The 22,211-nt window shown below is 40.9% G+C and overlaps 1 protein-coding gene across 4 annotated transcripts in view; it reads left to right on the top strand.

Moving 5' to 3' along the window:
- Positions 1 to 22,211, top strand: part of ARMH3 (armadillo like helical domain containing 3) — a 121,454-nt gene that overhangs the window by 57,950 nt on the left and 41,293 nt on the right. The gene's annotated exons all lie outside the window — the stretch shown is intronic.

Raw genomic sequence — 22,211 nt, 5'->3', positions numbered from 1 at the left:
CCTGTTTGGAGATCTTGCCCAGTGTGACTGCATCCTTATCATGACACTTTCACATTTGTTGTATCGAGTTTGGTTTTGAAATTTTTTGCTTTTGTTAGCTGAAATTGCTGCTCTAAACAAGGCCAAGGGAAGATAAAGATGGGGTCGCTAGGGTTGGATTGTCCTTTTTCTAATAATTCCTAGTTCTTTTGTAGACTGAGTACTTTCAAAGCATGACACAAGCTGTAATGAATTAATCCTCACAGCACCCTTGAGAAAAGTTGTGCTGTAAGGAACAATGCTGTGCTGCCAGGGCAATTGTTGGCCTAATGGATTTCTTTCTGTTCTGTGATTCTATTGCAATTCTGTGAAGCTGCGAAGGGGACTATAAGCCAGCAATAATAAGCATATTCCAGGCCACTGTTAACATTGCAAAATTTTAATGCATGTTTAAAACTGATTATTTAAAGACGGTTCAATATTCTTTTAAACCTCTTTTGCCTGTTCAAGGACAGAAGCTCTGCTCTGCTCTCCTTATGAGGCTGGAGGTTTTTTTTTCCTTTTTTCTTGTACTGGATTCTTTCACGATATTAGGACTGATGAGGGTGGAGTGCTGGGATCATGTATCTTAATCAATTTGATGGGAAAAGGGAAGAAACCTGAGACAGAAATTTTACTATTTGCCTCTGACTTGTAAGCAAACCATAAAATATACGAATATTTACACCGATTAAGTCCGTCCATTGCTAGCCCAGTCACTTCACAGGTGCCCTTTTAGAGAGGAATGATGTCTTTTGACGAAGCAGCAGGTAACTTACTACCGTGTACACGGCTCGAGGTTGTCATCCCTATGAAAGACATCGTGCAGGGTAAATTCTCTGAGGGCATCTTTCAAGTCACTATGCATTTTATGTGTCTATAAACCACCTTAAAGGTTCCCTTAGTAGATCTGTAGGCTTTATAACCTCACGTATGGTTTCAGAGATTCATTTTGTTCCTATCCTTATTTTTATTTTTCGCAAACAGACATAAATGAATGCTCGTGGGCAGATAATGCTCCTTGTGTGAAGCAGCAGAACAGGTAGTTGTTGGCAAAGTAATGTCATTTAAAGCAACACAAAGTGTCTGCCCTGGGAATTATCTGCATATCCAGGGAGAGAAGTCTGTGCTGGCAAGAGATAAAACTGGTCACCAAGGGTTTGTGCTCCCCTCTGGTTTCCATAAGGGAGGTTTTTGCTTTTTCCCTTGTTGGCTGTTGACTTAATAGCTGTTTTTATGAAGATCAATATGCAACTAAGACAAGATAAGCCAAACAAGCAGCACCTGAGACAAGCTGCATCAGACGTGTTCAGTGTAGAGTACTATCTGGAAGCTGTGAAAACTCTGCATCTTCTAGACTCTTGATAGCCTAGAGTAGCAAAATTTTTTTCCCTCCTCTACTCAACTGCTCATGAACGTTAGGCTTTCATCTGGTCTTTCATTAGGCTTAGCTTAATTTTCATTAATGACTGCTTTTCGTTCAGTGAAATTAGACAAAGTGTATGTTAGAGATGATTCAATGATTCGAGGCCTGGAGAGAGTTTAGACTTAGTCTGTTTGACTTATTTCTTGTTTCTGAAGAGGAGAGGAGATATTTCATCTCCTTATTTATTTCATTGTGATGAAAATATTACATTTGAAGGATCCTTCAGTCCAGTAGATTTCAGAGCAGCCAGTTGGAAGATGGCCAAATTCAAAGGTACTTCTGCTAATGATGAAGCTGGTTGAAGCTTCACACTATGTAGTGCTGATTAGGGCTACATGCTTTTTTTGGCGGGGGTGGAGAGCATGCCTTAGATGAAAATATTGGTCTTGTCTTTAAAATCTTTCTACAGGGAAATTGGATGAAATCAGGGGTCTGTGATGATATAATGGTCCTTTCTGGCCTTAAGACGTTGAATTTAGAAACCTGGAAGCTTCAAGTCATGCAGCAGAAAATGAGCAGGGATTATTCCTCCAGGAATGCTTGCAGACTTCTAACGCTTTCTGCAGGCAGTTAGGAAAGACCCTTTTGTCCTGGGCTGTTGGCTGTCCCACTTCTGTCACAGTGACTGTAGGAAGAGTTGGTGGTAAGGCTTCCTTGCAGGCTTAGGCCAGCAACATAAGCTGGAGCTGAGCACACACCTTTGTTGCTCTCTGGTGTGCTGTAGCACCTGCATGATTCTGTGCAAGCCCGAATTCCTTAAGAGAAATGGGGAAAAGATGCTTAAAAATCCATCTTTTAGGACTGTCCAGCTGGTGGCTTCGTTAAAGAAACCAAATATGTTGAGGCATTACCGTATTATCATAAGACATATTTGCTATATGGACTGGCAATGATATACTGCCACGAACCTGTCTTAGCTGCCACTGCCTCAGCGTCCTGCTGATCATGCTTTTCCCCGCAGAGGGTTGTCTTTGCAAACTATTCCTATCTGGGTGTCCTTGCCATGCGGAGTGTGAGTTTACAGAAATCATCTTACATTGCATCTTTCCCTCAAGTTCGTCATTCTTAAATATTTTTATGAGCAAGGATTACCTTTTTTTTTTTTTTTCTCTATTAGTGTCAGTCATATGTTTGTTTACATCTGTCTCATAACAGCTATCAAAAATTTCCTTATCCTAGGGCTGTTAGTGGCAGCTATAACAGATGTAAGTCACACATGTCTCTGCGCATGTGGTGGAGTTTAAGAAGCTTCTTAAATCCTGAAGTACATGAATTTCAGCTAGAAGGCAAGAGGTCTGCAGCTTCTCAAGGGCGCATTGCCTTTGTGGTAAAGGAGTAGCTGTTGAGGAGATTTCTGCAATGGAGACCTGTTGGGGCCTTGCAGTGCTGGATTTGAGAGGTCATCTAATTCATTTCCCTGTACAGAGGGAAAATGAGGAGGAGCACCTAAAGGATCACTGGCACATGCTTGTCTAACCTCAGCTAAAGGGAGATTCCACTTATATATCTTGTTGTGGTATTAACTGTCCTCTTTATTGTGACACTCTTCCCCATCATGCCTGCTCATGGTTTTTGTTGTTGCTGTATTTTATCTGGTTTTCCTAATTTTTACTTAAGTGAGAAGAGCAGAAATCAGAAATTGTTTTCCATTTCCAAGGTTCTTTCCATTAAAAAAAAATGCTTAAGTACTGAGAAACATTTGTGGCCCTACCTGCCCTTTATACCTCTCCTTCTTAAAGACAATTCACAATTTCTTTATGACTTAAATTGGAAATTTGAAGAAGGCTGAAATCTTTCACGCCTTGCCGGAGTTTGTGATTCCCTACTACTATCCTACCCATAACAAGGATGACAACTCCTCTCCACAGATTTGTCTGTACACTATGTGCAAATAATCAAGGTATGATGAACTGCCAGATGTGTAGCACTGCTTGGCTAATCTAGGACCCAGGAGTTAGTGCCTTGAAAATTCACCTTTTCACCTATAAAGAAATAAGCAACTTTGGAGAAGAGTAATTTTTTGAAGCTAATGAGCCTCTTTAAGATAACATTGTGCAGGTTTGCATTTAATGAGAATTTTATTAATGCAGAGTTCAAAGGGGCATCTTCTGGTTGCTTACTCAGAGAGGAAGGTGGCAGCTGAATCATTGTATTCTTTTAATAGACTTTCTCCTGATCAGTAATTTTTTTTTTCAAGGTGAATAAATAGATTAACCCAATGATTAATAAACTGAATTTCCCTGTTATCTGAAATTCAGTCACATCATCGTTTTTGAAGTAATTTTGTTTTTCACATTGAAATGCTTTTAACAACCAGCGAGCTGAGTTTGTAGTGTGGAAGCAGGTAATGGCTTTCTCTGAAGGGTGGTTTATGCACCGTTGTTGCACACTGCAGTCCTCACTCGGGCACTTTTGTTCCCTCTTCCATCTTGCAGCTACTCCTGTCCCACCGGAGCCGCTCAGTGCGATACCCTCCTTTGTGCAGGAGACACTGCCTTTGGGGCCCTAAAGTAGAGACTGGGCGCTTGGGAGGAGCACTTACACACATGGCTATATATTGAATGATTACAATTGCTGCCAGCCTAGGCAGGAGGACTCTGAAGGAACATTTATGGGTTTGCTTAAGTGAAAGAAGGCTGACCTGGACAGTGTTCATTTGTAGGATACATAGCATTGCTGTTTGGAAGCTATAGCACGTGTTAACTTCCTGACACGCCGTAGAACTGTATTTATGGAAAGCCTGACAAAGGAGGAGGCTTCATTCAGAGATTTTTCTTTTTTTTTCTTTTTTTTTTTTTTTTAAGAAAGTGAGCAGCTGCAAGCAGCCCACATAGTACCTTCTGCACAAATTTGCTTTATTTGGCATCTCTCCTTGGAGAGAGAAGAGCTAAATGCTGCTGACCTAGCCCTTTTATAATGGATGGCTATAGGCTTTGCTTGGGATACACAAAAAGTGGCCTGCTTTATGGATATGTGCTTCCATATAGGCTGAATGTGTGTACAATACACTCAGAGTGGTTAAAAATATATCATCCTTACATGAGTAAGAAAATGGAAAAGCAGAGGCAAGCCAGTTTGTGAAAGAAGGCAGTTAAGGAAATATTTGTGTATATATCTGTATATGCAGATATACAGAATACATAGACATAAATTCATGTGTGTTTTATATATACTTGTGTACATATGCATGCTCGTAGCATGCACGCAAACATGTAAGAGCTGGTTTTTGAAAATGGGCTATTCTAAAGTGGGAACTCCCCAATTGAAAAAAATCAGTGCAATGCCTTTATGGGATAAACCCCACCTGGTGTTTAAGGATGCCCAGTTGTTGCTCCTTTGTGTAGTAGTTGTCAGTGGCACAGTTGTGCTGCATCAATATATAAAAGTCAGGATTGATAGATGGTGCAAAATTGCTTGACTTAGGCTCTTCATTGCTGACCGGCAGAGGGTGCTCAGATTTAATCCTGAGTTTGTTGTTATTGATCCTTAAACCCAATTGTGAAAGCTGCTAGTGGTAAAGTAACAACTCCATTAAATTGCTCACTGAGGTATGTTTAATGGTAATGACCTCCGACATGCTGTCACTGCTAATCAGCCTGACTGAACTCGGGTCGTAGCCCAGTACAAGACACTCCACAAATTAAAATACACTTATGACTTTTTCTTTGAGTTTTGTTACATTTCTTTTTACTTGTAATTTAAAATCCTAAGCCAGTTTTGCCAAGATGGAGGATCAAGTGGTTGCTAAAATAATGTAATGTAAGAAAACATAAAAGCCTTAAGATTATCTGCAGAATTAATTCACCTCACTCTTCAGTTAGTAGCCTGAAAAAAATTACGAAGTTTAACTGTGTGAAAGATAATGATCCTGGTTTGGTTCTGGGTCTTTTCTAGTGACCGTTGAAGGAACAGAGTTAATAGACCACGCTTATCATTTCCTGTGCTTTTTACAATGTTTGATTTTTTTTTGGTTACATAGGGACCTTGGCATGACAAAACAATCCACTAGACACTACTGTGGTTATAGTGGAGCTTGGTTACTCAGAGCTCTGCTGCTGCTACTGCTTGTTTCTCTTTTGACCTTGCAGTATTTTGGTAGGGAAACTTCAGAGTTGCCAGCAGCAACAAATTTTTGACCTGAACAGTTTCTGGCACTAGCTGGCATCTGAACTAAGGCAGCAGGTGGATTCGGTGGGGAGGATCTCACTTATAGTTGTGACCCACAACAACTTAGATAAAGAATTAAACAGCACTATCTCAAGGTGGTTTGTTTCAGCTTTTAATTGACTACATCTATGCTGGGAGTATTCGTGTGTGTGTGTGTGTGTTTCCCTCTCTACTTGTATAACTTAACATTTCATTTTTCTTAGATTATCTGATTTCTTTATGGAACAGCGTTTTAACTTTCAATTATTGCTCTTTATTTACTAGCTGATTCATATTACAATGTTTCTCTTGCAGTGCCCTAGCTGATTTCAGTCTGCAATAATTTTCCTTCATTCTTTTCCATTGATGTAGTGGCATAATTAAATGTTGTCTCTGCCACTGGCCCCAGTCCAGAGAGCAAATGAGTTACTTGAGTGACATTATACAGACCAGTTCCCCTAAACACGGCAGCTTGGTTCAGCTGGTCAGGTACATCCTGGGTCACTTCCCCCTTTTGCCAATAACTTTCATTTCAGTCACTGCTGCCTGAGAGCTGACCCTGACAGTGTCAAGTCTGTTCTTAGTGTCTTGGCTTGATGCACTTTCTTCTTGCTTCTTTTCTTTTTTCAAGTGGCTTTGGGGGAGGATTAATTCTTCTGTATTTTTGTGGTAGCTTAGGTTTTATAGAGCTGATGTGGCTTGTGAGCAAACATATTTGTAAGGCAAAAAAACGTGTCTATTTGAGATGACGTTGCTATCCTTCTTCAATACCCTTGTAAACCTCACTGCGGCAGGCAACTTCCCTCCGAAACTTCTTCCACAAATAAGTAGAGCCTGTTAGACCGAGTGGCGATGAACTCAAAGTGGAAGTGATTTGTTCCTACGATGGCAGCCTGGGTTAATTTTGCTTCCTTCTAATGTCTGTAATTGTATCAGCTCTTTTTATTTTCTCCATGAGAGCAAATTGCTAGGTTGGCCCAACAGGGAACTTGTAAAAAGATCCACTTTAGTGTTTTAGCTGCGCTGTAAGGTTTGGCTGTACAGGTGAGTGGTCTGTTCAGGAGAGGTTTGTTTACTGGGCAGAAAGGAAAACCTCTTGTGTCATATTGGGTTGCTGTTTAGCAATGTCTTCCTAAGTTCAGGAAATGTCTTAGATACCCGTGAGAATCACACAAACTGTCTGCAGAGTTTTCCCACTTGTGAACCTTTGTCTGCCTTGCTTTGGTTGGAAACATTTCTTCCTCAAGATCTGAGCATTTCAGGAAGTTAGATGGAATCCCTGGGCTGCTTAACAAAGTTTACTGAGAAGTGTTACCTTCCTTACTGAGGAATCGCTACCCAGATTTCATCTCGTCTGTCCCATGTGGGGCTGCTCTGTGAGCAAGGGTACTCAGGCTGTAGATCTCTTCTTTACTAGTTTCTTGGCTGCAGGCTCTGGGCCTGCAAGATAAGGTGAGTTAAGCTGCTAGTTAATCTTCCTTTGTATGTCCGTATTTAGCTTTGGAAGTTAATACATGGCATGAAGTTTCATTTTTGCTCCTGAATTCAGGGTTTGGAGCTCTGGTAGAAAAGTTGATAGAAGAGGAAAGGGAAAAGTATTCTTCAGTGTGGTCCCATCTCTGATACACTGGGGATGGATTTGAACTGCCTAGTCTGAAGAAGTGTAGCACCAGCCAAAGAACTCCTAGTTTTACGTGCCAAATACCTGCCTCTGCAGAAACAAAAATAGCAGAGAAATATATGTTAGCATTGGCAATGGTTTTGGCTTAATTAGGAGATGGACGCAGACTGTATTTATCAAGGTTGTTTTTCCTGACCGCTTTGCAGGTGTTTTAGTCTCAAATTCCCTTGCCAGGCACAGACAAAATGTGTACGAGTTCAACAATACTTTAAAGCATATGCTGCAGAGCTTGGATCCCTTTTTGTAAACATCTTGTGATTTTTGTTGCAGCACAAAACCCTGGAAGGGCTCCTTGTTGCTTTTCTTGAATGATTGTCTTGTTTCACTCTCTTTACCAAAATAATCTTAATGATCTCCCTCATATGCTGGCTGGCCTGGGTTTAATTCCTAATTCATAGATTTCAGTCTTACAGTAGACACCTTTGGTAGTCCTAACACAGAGGAGAAGCAGGAATTTAAAGGGCTCCAAAATCAGCCTCTTTTGGCTCCAAGACCTGGCACTACTGGAACAAGACTGAAGCACAGTTTGAAACAGCTGTTCATAACTTGTCAAAAATTTTGCCCATGCAGGTCCTATTCTTGGAATAAATATAAGAGACTGATTTCCAGTGGTCTCAAATGAAGCTTTCAAGATAGGCTTTAATGGAGAGAGAACATTAAGCTTCTTTCTTCATAACCTAAACAATGTAAAAATAATTGTGAACTTAAATAAACCTTTATCCCTTGAAAAGTGATGTAGAGTAATGCTGCTTTGCTCTTTCTGTTTAAATGAAATCTGTTGCTCACAGCAGCAGGCAGAATTATTATTCTCTCCCAAGGTCTGGGCTGTGGGATGCTTGCTTATAAGAAAAGCCTTTCAAAATCCAGTAACATGTATTTCTTATTATGTTATACTGGTGGGGGGCCTAAAATTTAGTTTTGCTCTAGAAATGTAAATGTCCCATTCGGCTAATTCTTCCTTTAGGACTAAATTGACAAAGTACCAGGTCATTAAGTACATCTGCTCATTAAGGTAATGAAGTACCTACCTTATCTTGAACTGAAAGCAAGGATAATAGATGGTTAGCATGACTGCAGAACTGCAATTTGTTTGAAGATTACACCAAAATCTGGAGCTCAGTTCCCAGAGAACTGAGAGAGGAGGATATCTGGTATAAGATTTCGTTCAATAAAAGAAAACATGTGTCCCAGCTTTCAAAGTTAAAATGCTTGGTTTTCAGGTGGCCCTCCTAGTGAAGGCAGAGGAGATTGTCTTCTCCTGTCAGCACTGGGTTGGCTTTACAGCAGTCGGTAAATATCTGGTATTGTAGCCAAGACTGAGCTGAGACTAAAATGCTGCCTAGAGGAGAAAGGGAACTCAAGTAAGTCAATGCTTCCAGAAACATTTTGGGTTCAGATATCCAAGTGTCTTAACTAGAGACCATACGAATCATCAGAGGGTCAACTGGACTGATTTATATATGCTAGTATATTTGGGGAGAGACCCCTGTTTGGGAATCCCAGAATGTGAGCATTGGTAATTTTGTATTCTTAAAATATTTTCTAATTCTTGTAGCTGCAAGAAAAAAAAAGTCTAGAATATGATGGGGCAATATCTTTGGGGCAACAACATTTGCTTGGCTCTGAGGCCAGATTTTCTTTGCTCCTTTCAAGGGATGCTAACTGTGAAGGTTCAGCAGGCAAAAATGCCCAGATGGTTGGCTGTTTCTCAGCTATTCAAGCCAACTAGAAAGAAGGTATAAGAGTGCTCATGTGAAGAGCTCATCTGTGAGGGGTATCATGTTTTAGTATCTCACGCTAATAAGGGTTTAGTTGAAGGATGTTGGTTTGGGTGGCAAAACTGCTCCGGTCTGTTACCTCAGGTTGTTTCACTGCCCCTTCAGTCCTGCGTCTTTCCTTTGCACGAGCAGCAGCCTGAATGACCAGAGCTGCATGCAATGAGGGGGAAACTGGGGACCTGACCCAGGGTTTAACCAGGCAGAAAGAGAATAAAAAGGTTGTTTTAGCCTGGGTCAATTCCCTAGTCTGGTGCATTGCATTAGGATATGTGAGTGCTTCTCTCTTCTGTAGAAGGAGCAAGTTCAAGCACGCAGGCAGTAGGGACAACAGGATTCTCTCTTGACACCACTGACAGTTTACATGAGTTGTAGTCTAATATGTGGCAGAGTTGAAATATATATATATATATATATATATATATGTTGTCATCAGTGCACTGTGCAATTCTGCATGGCTCTAGACAGTTGTCCCCTTGTTTGTGCTGGTGTAAGATAGGGTGGTTTTTGTAAACTCTTATTGCCGTTAAGAGAAATGCTAACGTAACAATTGCCTCGAGTTTCAGTTTGGGAACTGGGCTTGAGATAATACTGCCATGAGCCCAGGAAAGGAGAACTTGGGGGCTGTTTAGCAAGTGTCCTGAGCAGGAAGTTGCTGATGCAGTGAAGGGGCCTCGCTGCATTGGACTCCTGTTTGATACGATACACAAACATCCTTTCAAGTGTGTTTTATTTTCAAACTGGCCAAAAATGGAATGACCTGAAAAACTCCTTTTGGCAATTTTGTTGCCTGACTTTGCTAGACGACTGTGAAAGCCCAAAAGCTTTGTCATGTTGTTGCTTTAGTGATTAATTAGATCATCACTTTGTGTGTTAATTACAATGACATTTTTCTTCTCATTAGTTAGATTATGGAAAGTTTTTGAGTCTGTGTAAAATGGGAAGTAAGGCTGCCTTTGTGGCTAAGGGAAAGCTGATTTCAAACTTTGCAGAACACTGTTTTTTAAGGCTGGCTTTGAATTCTCTGGAGAAAATGTTCCTATCCACTATAAAAGATATAGCTGGTGGGCACTTTAAGGGTGAGATAAATGGCATTATTCTAAGCAGGCAAGTGCCAGTGATGTTGCCCAGACTTCAGATGGGAAACTTTAAACTGGATCCTTCTCCCAGAAGTTGTGCATTGTACTAATTAATATAAAACTCTTGCTGCTGACAAAGGAGTGTGAATATGATATACTTTATGTAATGTCCTTCACAGGGTGTCTCCAAAGGCTTAACAGTGAGCCTCTTAAGCAGGGCAGTGAACATGTTCGCAGTCCCATTGCTTTTATTTATGCTTTTTAAAATAAATATTTAATGTCCCCCTTATAATTGTGCAACACAGTTGGTTTGCTTTGGAATCTGGGCTCTACATTAACTTTTCATGGAGGCTTGAGATAAGCCTGTTCTGAGGCAGAAATTCCCTTGTAAATGCAGAATGTGATAGGTCTCCTGATTCTTTGTTCGTTAGCATTTGAAAGCCCATGTGTGATACCTTGAGCCTTGTGGATGGAGCAAAGCCAGGCTGTGCAGTTCTCACTGGGTAACACCTGGTTTTCTTCCTTGTTTGGTGACTTTTACTCTTAGCATAAACTTTTATCAGAAGTAGAGAGCCAGAAAACAAAGAAGTGTTTCAAGATCTTAAGTTTGGCCTGGAGTTAAAATAAGAGCGAGTAGTCACAGGTTGCAGTAAGGAAGATGCTTCCCTAATTCTTTGCAAGAGAAACAGTCAAATGCTGGAGCAGTTGTCCAGGGAGGTTGAGAAATCTTTGTCCTTGGAGTTGCTCAAAACTTGCCTGGACAAAGCCAGGAGCAACCTTGTCTAATATTACTCCTGCATTGTGTAGGTGGCTGCACCAGTTAACTTCCAAAGATCATTTTAAATTTTTTTTTTGAGTGCTCTGTGCTATATATTAACTCTAGGCCCAGCTGTTAAAGATACTGAGCAGAACACTTCTCCATTAAATAAATGGGAGCTTGTGGTGCTTGGCATCTTCCCCCCCACCCCCACAGCCTCCCCTCACTTTTTTCTCTGTCTGAAAGATCAGTAAAGGGTAAAAACTAGAGGACTTGCAATATTCCTTGCTGCAGATGCCCAGTATTATCTGCTATCTGTAAACTTGTCAGTAAATTGGATCCTGCTGATGAGATCCAACTTTGCAACTCAGTGATTTATGAGAAGAAACTATTCTCGGTATGATTAATACTGTGGTTGATGATGGGGACAGAAAGCACTTCTTTGAATAATGTCTATAATGGCATATTCCCCCGTGTGTATCTTTAAAGGAAGAGTCTACGGCTATATGAAATTGAGGGCATTTAAGAGGCAGTTAATGACAAGTGAAAATGATAGCTAGGGTAGATTAATTGTTAAATGAATTGTGCCCGCTCTTGCTGTCATTTTAATGTGTTACTAGTCTAATTATAAGTATGATATTATATAGCAGGAAGGCATCAGGAAACAGTATTGTACACTTCAGTTCAGACCTGGGGAATTTAAAAGCTCAGGCATCAGGAGGTGTTCTCAACGATATCTGTCTTGTGCTGTTCTTTGTGCCCCCGGCTGCCCCAGGGTACCCAAATCTGTATTCTGGTCGGTTTTGCTTTTATAACGTCTGCCTTTCTTCTCTGCCCCTGGCCTTTTGATGATGCAGCAAAGCAGGATTTAATCATAATCAGTTTAATCTGGGTTTTGTTTTAATTGGCTTCTGGATGAGGCGATGATACCCAAATTTGATATGGAACACAACTTTATTTTTAATTGCACTTTATTTCCCAGACTGTTTGTTTAGCTTTGATTTGGCATGAGGCTACTTTCCATTCAAGCCTTCAATATGAGTTGAACATAAGGGAAATTATCAGGATGGAAGAGGACTGAAAGCAGTCAGGCATAGGTCTCATCCTGTTATTATTTTGTTGGCAGCACAGCTCAACAACCAGCAAAAATCTGTCTTTAGAATTGAGTGACACGAGGGCAGGAAGGCATGGGTAGAGACTGCATGTCCCTAACAGTGTTTTTTTCACATATGGTCTGGAGTCACAGTTGTATTCAGAGAATTTAGTTTCTGGATGAAGTAAAATCTCCTCACACATCTCTGTATAGAGTTCAATGGTCTGTGCTGGGACTTAGTTTGCAGAGGCACGGTATGGCTGTCAGAGCCCTTTGCTTTTTGATTTTTTTTTTTTTTTAATTAAGAGTGTTTGCTGTGTTTGGGGGGGAAGCAGCTTGGGCCCAGGGACACCTGGAGGATGTGAGCTTTGATTGCTCTCTGCCTGCTAATCTTCCTAATCCAAACGATTGACGCAAACAGGAGAACAGCAATAGCCTCTACACAACGAGATGGAAGATACTCAACAGGAAAAGTCTTTGCTAGGAAAGGAGGAGACCGTCAAATTTGCATTCTAGAAGGTTAAACTTGGATGGGGATCGGTGCAGCGGCAGGCAACAGGGGTCATCATTCTTGTGGAAAATACACTTCATGTGTGTTTTACTCAATCCAGCCAAGTGAGAACTAGTGGCTACTAATACAATGTAAAGTGCAGCTGCTGCAGGTAAAGGGTAGTGTCATATGAGCAAGTGGGTGGCATGGAGAAATATGAACAAAGAGGGAAGTCAATTTGAGAGCACTGAGGATCTGACACAGCCTTGCCCTCAACTAGAAAAAACAGAATCTAACTGATCTAGTACCAATTTAAAACTAGTCAGAGAAGGATCATCTTATAGCCAAGAACAGAGAAAGCCAGAAAGTCCCAGGCTTGCACCAGCAGCAGGCCAGGCAAGGGATCTGGCTGAGCGCTCAGGGAGCCGGGCTAGGCTTTGCTTTTCCACAGTAATAATGTTATCATTTCCAGAGTAATTTCAAGAAGGGTCAAACCCTAAAGGCTAGTCAGTGGATTAAGACATAATTCAGTAGTTCGGTAAATACTGTTGTAGGTTCTTCTAAAGTATAAAGCGTGTAAAAACTTGGATCTTCTTGTAAGTTATTTTCTTCTTGCATCACTGCTTTGGAGCCCATTAGGGTTAATAGGCTGGATGGTTTTGAGACTGATGCCACTCCTTCCTGCCAGTCAAGGATCACTTCAGCACCAAGGAAAGACTGTAAATGTCTTCTGTAAAATTCAGGGGCTGGCTAACAAATTGCAGTTTAGAATACATTACAAATGATGAATGTGATCTCCTTAAAGGGAAATCTATTCGTTTGACTTAGTGCTCTCACGATTAATTGCTTGCCAGATTAAATTGCTCCATAAAAAGCACACTACTTTATTCGATCTCTTCATGATGAGATTAGCTAGGCCGTGCTGGTTCTTTGTATGTTAATTACAATGGTATTTTCCTCTTCTATTTAATTATTACATTGTTTAGCACAGCATGCTTTCTCCTTGCCTCAGGAAAGATGTCTCTATTTTTCTTTTGACCGCTACTTTAATTTTATTGCCTTTTTTTCTGGAAGCATTTGGGGTTTCCTTACAAACATGGGAACGATGCTAGTTGGGCATCGGCTTACTGTGCAGCGGCCTAGGGCAAGGGATATCCAAATGGAAGCTATCGTGACAAATGTACAGAGTTATTAATCAGGCAGGAGTTTGTCCAGGGTGCTGAAGCCTTGCTTCCTGCTTGTCGGAAATGTCCAGGAAAATCTGAAAAAATAGCGCGCTTGCTGTTCAGTATCCCCTGCTTTGCTGAAGCTTCAGGGTAGATCAGGAGGGAAGCACCATGCAGGGCTTTCCTTGTGCTTGGAGGCTGCCTATGCGGTTGCTGCCAATACCCAAAAGGGCCTTTTGTTCTGAAGAGCTGCAAGATGGAAACTCGAGAAAGTGAACGCCGTCGCAGTTACCGTAACAGCCTTAAACTTGAAGGAGGCCAGCAGTAAACAATTCAAGGAAGGTTTCAGATGAAGCTATTTTAATTTCTCATTATAAAATTGCCCTAGGCTCTAGTGATACGGGTTCATTCTCTCTTCCTTATGAAAGATGACGTTGCCAGGCATTCTTCCTGAATGCCTTAAACTATTTGTGCAATCACCCCTCATGTGCATATACAAACTAACCTCTGTCCTTTCACACCATTAAGCTTGAATTTATGTACAATCTTATGTTCCCACAGCAACTGTGGCTTACCGTGGCTCAGGTGTTGCTGTTTTTTTAACTGTTTATGGCTGTTACATCTCTTCAGATATAGTATTTAACATGGTGCAGTCAAAATGTTAGCTGAAGTGTTTAAAATTGCTCACTTTTCCATGTCTAAAGGAAAGCTCCTTCTTATTACTAGAGTATTTTTGATTGTTTCTCAACATTTTTCCCCAATAAGTATTTGTTTTCTGCTGGAATTCATCCCTAGAGGCAAGAATGTATTAATTAACATGTATTAATTAAACTATTTTATTTGCCATGTATCTAGAATTTAGAAAGTTCAGAAAGGCAGAGAATAACTAGTAAAGGTTCAGGCTAGTAAAGCTTCAGAAAGGGACGTGCAGGATGACTTAAGGCATGGAATCAAACGCCATATGATGAGTATTAATATACACTACATATCTTCAGAGAAATGACAGAGAATGAAAAAGTCTGTAATATAAGTACCATAGAGGAGATGAAGGTGAATGTATGAACATCAAAAGATGAGGTAAGTTCAAACCAGAGTGATATTGCTTCATGCAAACTGTAGTTAAGCTGTAGAATAGTTAAAAGCTTGTGTGAATTTAAAGCAATGAGTTTAACAAATCAGTGGAAGAAAACTCTGGCTGTTACTGGTCATACAGATATCACCTTCACCTCAGGTATTTTGAACTGAAGGCTGGAAGTGAGGGCTGTGTTTTGTTTTGTTGTTTTCTTGCTGTTCCCTAAGCTTCTATTCTGACACTTGCAAAGTCAGGGCAGTGAGTGGGCTTTTGATACCTGACTTAATAAGGCAATTTTTATGTTTACGTAAATTTTATCTCAGTCAGCAACTTCTCAGGAATCAGCTCTTTGCTTCAAAGCCTTTACCAAGGACAAGGCAACAAGCCAATATCCCCACCCCAGTGCCTTCTGGTTGAAGGACTGCATCTTATAATCACAGGTCTGGGTTATGCCTGTCGTCAGAATTTCTCAGTATTCTTCATTTGGGGGCTGAAGTCATGTGCTGGATGTCTGTAAGGTGTTACTGCTGCGTGAGGGAGTCACTTAGGGTCAATTTGACCCACATCAGCTCAGCATGGAGAATGTCTTCAAGCCTTCCAGCATCTTTTTTTCCACTGCTTCTCGAGTATGCACAGGAAAACATTATCCTCGGTAGTTTAGAAGAGGATTGTCCCAAGAAAGAAGCCTGTGTTTTCCTGTAAGCTGCATCTCCTGTCCTGAAGCTTTTTGAGGGAATAGAAGAAAGCTGTGTCGCTGGAGATGGAGAGTGCGGAATGGTGATGGAGGAGAGAAGAGGGCACACAGAATGATTAACCGTGGAAGATTTTTCTTTCCTCTTGACTTGACTTTAGAACCTCAGTTATTATCTTCCTTTTTTTTTCCTCTTCTTCAGAAAGAGCTCATGGAGAGCTGTCAAGATCATGAAGTCATAAACCTCATGAAAGTAAAAACCATGCCAACGGAGCAAGGCTTGATTTTAATTAAAGACTAACAAGATTTTTTTTTCTTTTTTTTTTCCTGCTGGCCCCAATTTGACTATAACGGATAAAACATCAGTTGAGGGGAAAAAAAAAAAAAAGGTCTTTAAGTTCTGCTTTACGTTCTGTGTCCTATTGCCTGTCAGCTAAAGGTGGCTGATTTTTTGGGACCTTTTGAGTGCTTCTAATTTAAAAATAAAACCAAAAAAACAACAAAAACAAATTGTTCCTATTAAAATTTAAGAGGACAAATCCTTTTAGTCATTCTTTGCAGAGCAGAAGATTGAACAGCGATATAATTCAACTTTTCTGTTGGAGATTATTCTGAAGGAACTTCCAGTTGGATAACATCACTCATTCATTTTTTCCTTTTGGCTACTGCAGGTCCTTAGGCCTTGCTATATATATAAAAAAAAAAAAAAAAATTCAAATGGGTCTTTTGATTAACTTTCTGAAGCGAAGCCTTCACTAAATCTGAAATAAACTATTATCAGTTCTCATCCAGTGCACAAGTTAGATGTTTCAGGAAAACTATTGTATCAAGGTGAGAGATTTCAGTTCTAAGTTGTTTTTTCCTGTGTGAGGCGCATTCCTCTATGCAGACTGTCCAGTGTGAATTCAAGTAGTGTTATCTGGAAAGGAGGTGTGAAGTGGTATATCATGGTGTCATCTGCCATCCTGCGCTGGCCCAGCTTTGGGGACACACTGTGTCTGTCTGGATGCAACCCTGTGCCACGTTGGGTGCTCTGGGTGTCCCTGCTTGAGCAGGGGGGTCGGACTAAGTGATCTCTAGAGGTCCCTTCCAACCTCAACCATTCTGTGATTCTGTGAAGTGAGGAGGATCTTTCCTTGCTGAAGAACTAAGTCTTTTGACTCCAGCTGACTTTCCTGCCTAGTGCTGGTCTCTGGGACTAGCTCTGTTCCCTCTGTGCCGCTTCCAGCGAGCACCAACCCAGCAGAGCTGGAGCAGTGTCTGCTCTGGGCTGTGCTGCTTGCGTGGCTGCAAGTGCCAGGCTGAGCGTGCTCCCATCCGCCTCCTCCCCGGTGCCTGGTGCCCCGACAGGGAAAGCCATCTGTGTCGCAGCCTCTTTATCTTCGCTTGGGGAGGGAAATGAAACAGAGCTATTGTGTTGCTTGCAATCTGTTGGGTGGCTTTTGGTTTTGTTTTTTTGGGTTTTGTTTTGTGTGTTGTTTTCTTTTTTTGGTGAAGATGTGACAGGTTCTGCAAAACCACTTCTCTATTAAGTGGCATATCGCATACAAACTTAGCCTTGGTTGTTTGGCCTCTGTGCTAGGCAAATAACTGTACTAACTGAAATGCTGGGTGCTAAGGGTGCCTCTAATCCTGACTTTCTAAGCCAATCTTTTCTCCTGTGTTGTCAGCCGTTCAACTAAAAGGGTTTACTCGGTGTGGAATGATGCTGCTGTGGAACCCTACTAAGACCCCATCTGCTAAGAGCTCATATTGATTTGTGTCTTAGTTTATAAAAGCCTTCAATTCTCCCTCTGTAAATGCCATAAATAATGCAGATGTACTAGATGAAATAGCTGTACGAACATCCCAGAAGTCATTTTGGTCTGGGTTGAACTAAGCTAATCTAATCAGGGTTAGGAGTTTCTCAGTAGCTGTGAAGCAAGAAGTCTATTGTCTTATTCTAGTTTAATGTAGTAGTCAATATAGAGGGGTAGGAAGATACGTGTATGAAAGTGGTAGTCTCTCTAAGAAGAGCTTTTAATGTTAAAATATTATGAAACTTCATCTGAAACTCTCTGTAAATCATATATACATGTATACATATACATATATATATACACACACACACACAATGGAAGTACAAAAAGATTCAGTCTTGTGCCTGTGATCCATCTGCATAATCCTCATATTTGTATGTGTCTCTGTCAGAAGGACTGCAGTGCTTCAGAGGCTATATATGTATTATATACACTAAATAAATCATTTTGCCCACTCATAGCAAAAAGGCATTTTGTGCTAGCAGCTCTGCAGAATACATCTTAGTAGGAGATGTTGATGAATAATTTGCCCTTTTGAAATTCCACGGGCTTTAGAGCAAGAAAAAGTACTTCAGGTTGGACTGGGTCCAGATCTGTTTGAGAACTCCTTGGCAGGCATGTAGAAAGTGTATGGGAGTTTGAGGTGACCTGTTTGTAGAAGTTTAATTGGATTTTTCCTCTACTTTGTAATGTGTAAGGAAAGCAAAAAGGTAGAGGGATGTGCTATTTGTTAAATTGGATACTCTTTTCCTTCCTTTTAGAAATATGCAACACACCTAAGCTATGGAAAGAAGATTTTCTTCCAAATGTTCTGTGGTCATGGGAGCTTGGGCTTTTTTCTATTTTGGAGATGTCAACTAATGGATGGTAGATCCTGTAGAGGAGAAAGAATATACCTGCACGCTCCTAAATTCGTTCTAATCAATGTTTTTTCTGGCAGTTATCTGATGTTAGCTACCACAGTTGCAAAATGAAGAATGTGTTTACATGCTATTAGCATTGTTAATTGAGAACAAACATGGATATATCCTATTTTCAGAGCTGAGCCTTGTCTTCCTGTCACTTTTCTGCACTTCATTGCCCCAAAATTGCTGATGTATCAAATAATACACCACAAACTACACTTACAAACCAATTTCAGAACTCCCTGTTCCTGCTTCAAATTATTTACCATCAAGTGCCCTGTCTCGGCTAAAGCGAATAAACTGCATGAACCAGATTGCCCTTCAGCAGAGACATTAGGAATTAGAGGCATTACCAAAAGCATTCCCCTTGCCAGGAGGAACTTTGAGAGCCTTCTGAGCATCAGCACAGTATGAAACTTCAGAAGTCTTTCAGGTTGCTGACTCTGAGATCCTTCTCCTCCATTTTCCAAGTATTGTTCCCTGATTTCCATGCATAGCAGCTTGCGTGCATGCCTGGAAAACTTGTGAGTGTGTGGGATGAGGTATTTAACAACATTTTTATATTACTTTTAAAACAAGGATCATTAAAGGTCTATGGACACATGTATTAATATTTATTTTGGAGCTGCAATGAACATCAATAACAATGCTGCTGCTACCAAGAATAAATGATGTGACAAAGTGCTTACCCCAGGAAGCAGATATGGCTGGAGTTTGCTTCATTAGGGGCTGAGTATGAAACCTAGTGCTACTTGGCACATTTGTCAGCATTCTGCAAGGGCATATGAGTTTCTGATAAATTTTGCAGGTTACTGGAAGACCGGTAGAAGGGTAAATCATGAAGTAGATGAGGCAATTTGATCTGAATGGCTTTTTAACCTGTCAAGCAATGCAATTCATGGGAAAGCAAGTGCCGGCCTGCAAATGGGGCAATGTGTCTTGGAAAGCCATGACTCAAAAAGCATTGACTGGCAGCTTTACTCTAGGTTTCTTCAGCTAAAAAGGTTTAGTTGGCCCTTGAAATATTAGCAGATGCAGAAAGAGATTTTATAACCATATATCCTGCAGTCTTGGCTGGTGTCTGTTTCAAGTAGGATATTGAAATAACAGAGAGGATAAAAGAGCCTCAGTTGTGAAGCTAGTAAAAATGCTTTTGAGATTTCAGCAACTTTTTATTCTTTAAAGTGAAAGCCTAATTCACTTCAAGCATGTTTGTGAAGATAAAATGGGAAAGCAAAAGACCCAAACACATGCCCAAAACAAAAATTTATCATTAAAAACCCTGATAGGTAGACCTTGAAACAAAATTTAAAATGCAAATTGCTTATCCTGATTCATCAGGGGGCTGACCATTGTAGTACACGATGGAAGAGGTTTGTTCTCCCCCACCCTGTTTTTAAGTCTTTTTATCTGAACAGGACACTTCTGTGAAAGATGATTTAGCCACTACTAGACTACTGTCTGCAGAGATAGAATAGTTAAATACAGGAGTTTCTGATATACACAAGTTTAGTTGATCTAGTGACCTGGAGTTTCATGAGTCACCTAAGACTGAGTCAAAGGTCTCATCTTGTATTTAAAACTTAATAATTTCATTCTTGATTGTGACTCCTGAGGCTTCAATTTCTGCATGGAGAAAATTCCCTTCTAAGACAGCCTTAGACCTGCTGAAGTTTTGCAACAGTTAAACAAGAAGACTGTCCTGGGACTAATTTTGAGGGGTTTGCTCTTAGGAGCACAGGCCAGAAAGGAGATCCAACATGACGTTAATGGGCTGCAAATTTTGGGTTTCTTCGCTGTTGGTAATCATAGTGATGGCCATGCACCATGGTTATGGGCCAGGACAGAGGAGTTGCCCTCTAAGGAAGGGCCAAGAAGTTGCCCACCAGCCCTCACAGTCAGAAAATGGCATATGTCGCTTCTATTTTCAGCCCTACTTGTCTTGCTGTGGGAGCCAGGGTTTTGTTCATTGTGTTTCTGAAAAGTAAGGTTTATGAAAAGCTCTAATGGCAAAGGAAAGCTGAAGTGCAAAAGCCTCAGAGTTCATTTTTTTGTTTTTGTTTAAAAAAACAGAAGTTTTTCTTGACTGAGTTCAACCTTTCATGTGTAGTTGTGCAAATAATAGGCAGAAGTGGTAAATCCATGCTGGGAGATGGCCTCATATCTAGTGGAGGGCTAAAAAAAATGCTGATTATTTCAGCAAAGTGTCTAGCTTTTTTTAGAAGTACATACAGTGCAAATAAGTGTTGTTGTAGCACTGATGTTCTTAACCACTGTGATCTCGAGGGTGTTTGCGTCTGTAGGTTAGGATGTCAAGACCTCCTCTGACATGTGAAGTCCTGCTCATCTGCTCTGCGTCTGCAGCCCGGCCCTCCCGAGAGGCCTGTCTCCACGCCTGCCTGCGCTCTGCAGCTTGAACACAGCAGCGCTTACTGTAACAGCACCCTACATGTAAAGGAAGGGCAGGGACTGAATCCTAATGCTGCCCGCAGTCAGAAAAAGCAAGCAAGGTGTCGCAGTGCAATCTGCTGCTGCCAGGTCACAGCATCAGGGCTCAGCTGGAGAATTTCTTGGTAGGCTGGTGCGTGTGTGTGTGCTTGGTGAGCACAACTCTGCACTGTGCAGCATCGTAACTCCTGCTAGAGCTGGGAGACAGCGTGACCCATAATAGTTAACTATCGGATTCCAGCTCCTATGAAATGGGTAAAACCACTTAACAGCGATTGTATGATTGATGGTGTATTAAAATCCGCTTAAATCGAGCTGGGAAGGCAGTCAATATTTAATGTGGCTCTGTTGCTGGGTCACAAACACCTGGATTGAAGGAGGACCTAAAAAGTCCATCTTAGCCTGCCTGGGAGCTTTCGTTCCTGCCCTGTGTAACTGAAGAGGCCCTCAGCTGCAGGTCAGGCTCTGCTCTTTCCGCGCCGCCTCTCGAGGCACCGTGTTGAATAACAGCAGAGCTGTTTGGCACAGTGAGTCCCTCAGGTTTCTTGGTGCTCTCAGGCTGGCCATTGCTATGCAGGAGGTTGAGCGCCCTGTTTACTCCTGCTCTCCTGCGCTGCTTGTGTTGGGGCCCGAGGTTCCTCGTTTCTCTGTTGGCTCTTCCCACTCATCGTTATGCAGAATGAAGCCTTAAAAGTTGCATGAATATTAATTTTTCAGGCTCTTTGAGGATTGTGGAAAGTAAAGGTCAGGGAGAGGGTATTGGCTTACAGTAAAGCAGCACAGGCAACATGCTGAGCAACGAGCAGGTGTGACAGCCTAGGATGACAGGACCCCAAATTTGTCTTACTGTCAATAACTCTGGTTTTCTGCAAGGACCCTATGGCCATGTTTATGTTGTGGTGACTTCTTGTTTGGGGCCAAGCATACAGTTTCCTGCATACAGTGGTGCAGCCTCTGAGGAGCACAAGTCTATGGATCTTGAGCTGACCCTTCTGCTGTGAGGCAAGAAGAATCCTGCTGGAAAGGAGAGGTGAACTTAAAAACATGAGAGTTTAATAGGCATGAGGCACAGAGATGCACTGTGCAATGAAATCCTGAACCCAGGACTTATATCAAAGCTGTGAAATCAAAACACTTTGCAATATTTGACAATTTCTGTTTTGCAATATCCTTGACTCCATTTTTTTCTTAATAGTTGTGCAATTTAAATATGAAAAATTAAGTTGTCACAGTTTTCCTAAAAAAAATAAAATAAAATAATAAAAAAACTGTATGTCAAAGATGGACAGGAATTTTGTCTAAATGAAGTTTTTGGTAATCCAAAGTAATTTTGTCTAAATGAAGTTTTTGGTAATCCAAAGTAAGAATGTAGAATTTTCACAGAGAGATTAAAATCTCATTTAGCACTTGATGCAAAGGCAACATTTTCAAAAACTGAAACACTTTAAAAAAGGGGATCTCCATCTTCTACTTGATTCTAATTTTGATTATCTTGTTGAGTAACTTAGTGTGGGCTTGTTTGTAAAACCAAATATAGATCTGCCCATTAAAAAGAATTCCGGTATCTTTATTGCTTTTGGGGTGTGTGTGTTTTTCTGCTTTCCAGAGGATTCTGTAGTCTCTTCTTTGTATAGTAAGCTTTTTTTCATTTGTTTGTTTTTTGTT

Source organism: Tinamus guttatus, unplaced genomic scaffold, assembly GCF_059628265.1.
Source record: "Tinamus guttatus ecotype Peru unplaced genomic scaffold, ASM5962826v1 Tinamus_guttatus_pri_ptg000314l, whole genome shotgun sequence".
Taxonomy (NCBI): Eukaryota; Metazoa; Chordata; class Aves; order Tinamiformes; family Tinamidae; genus Tinamus; species Tinamus guttatus.
This window is presented reverse-complemented; position numbering and strand designations above follow the sequence as displayed.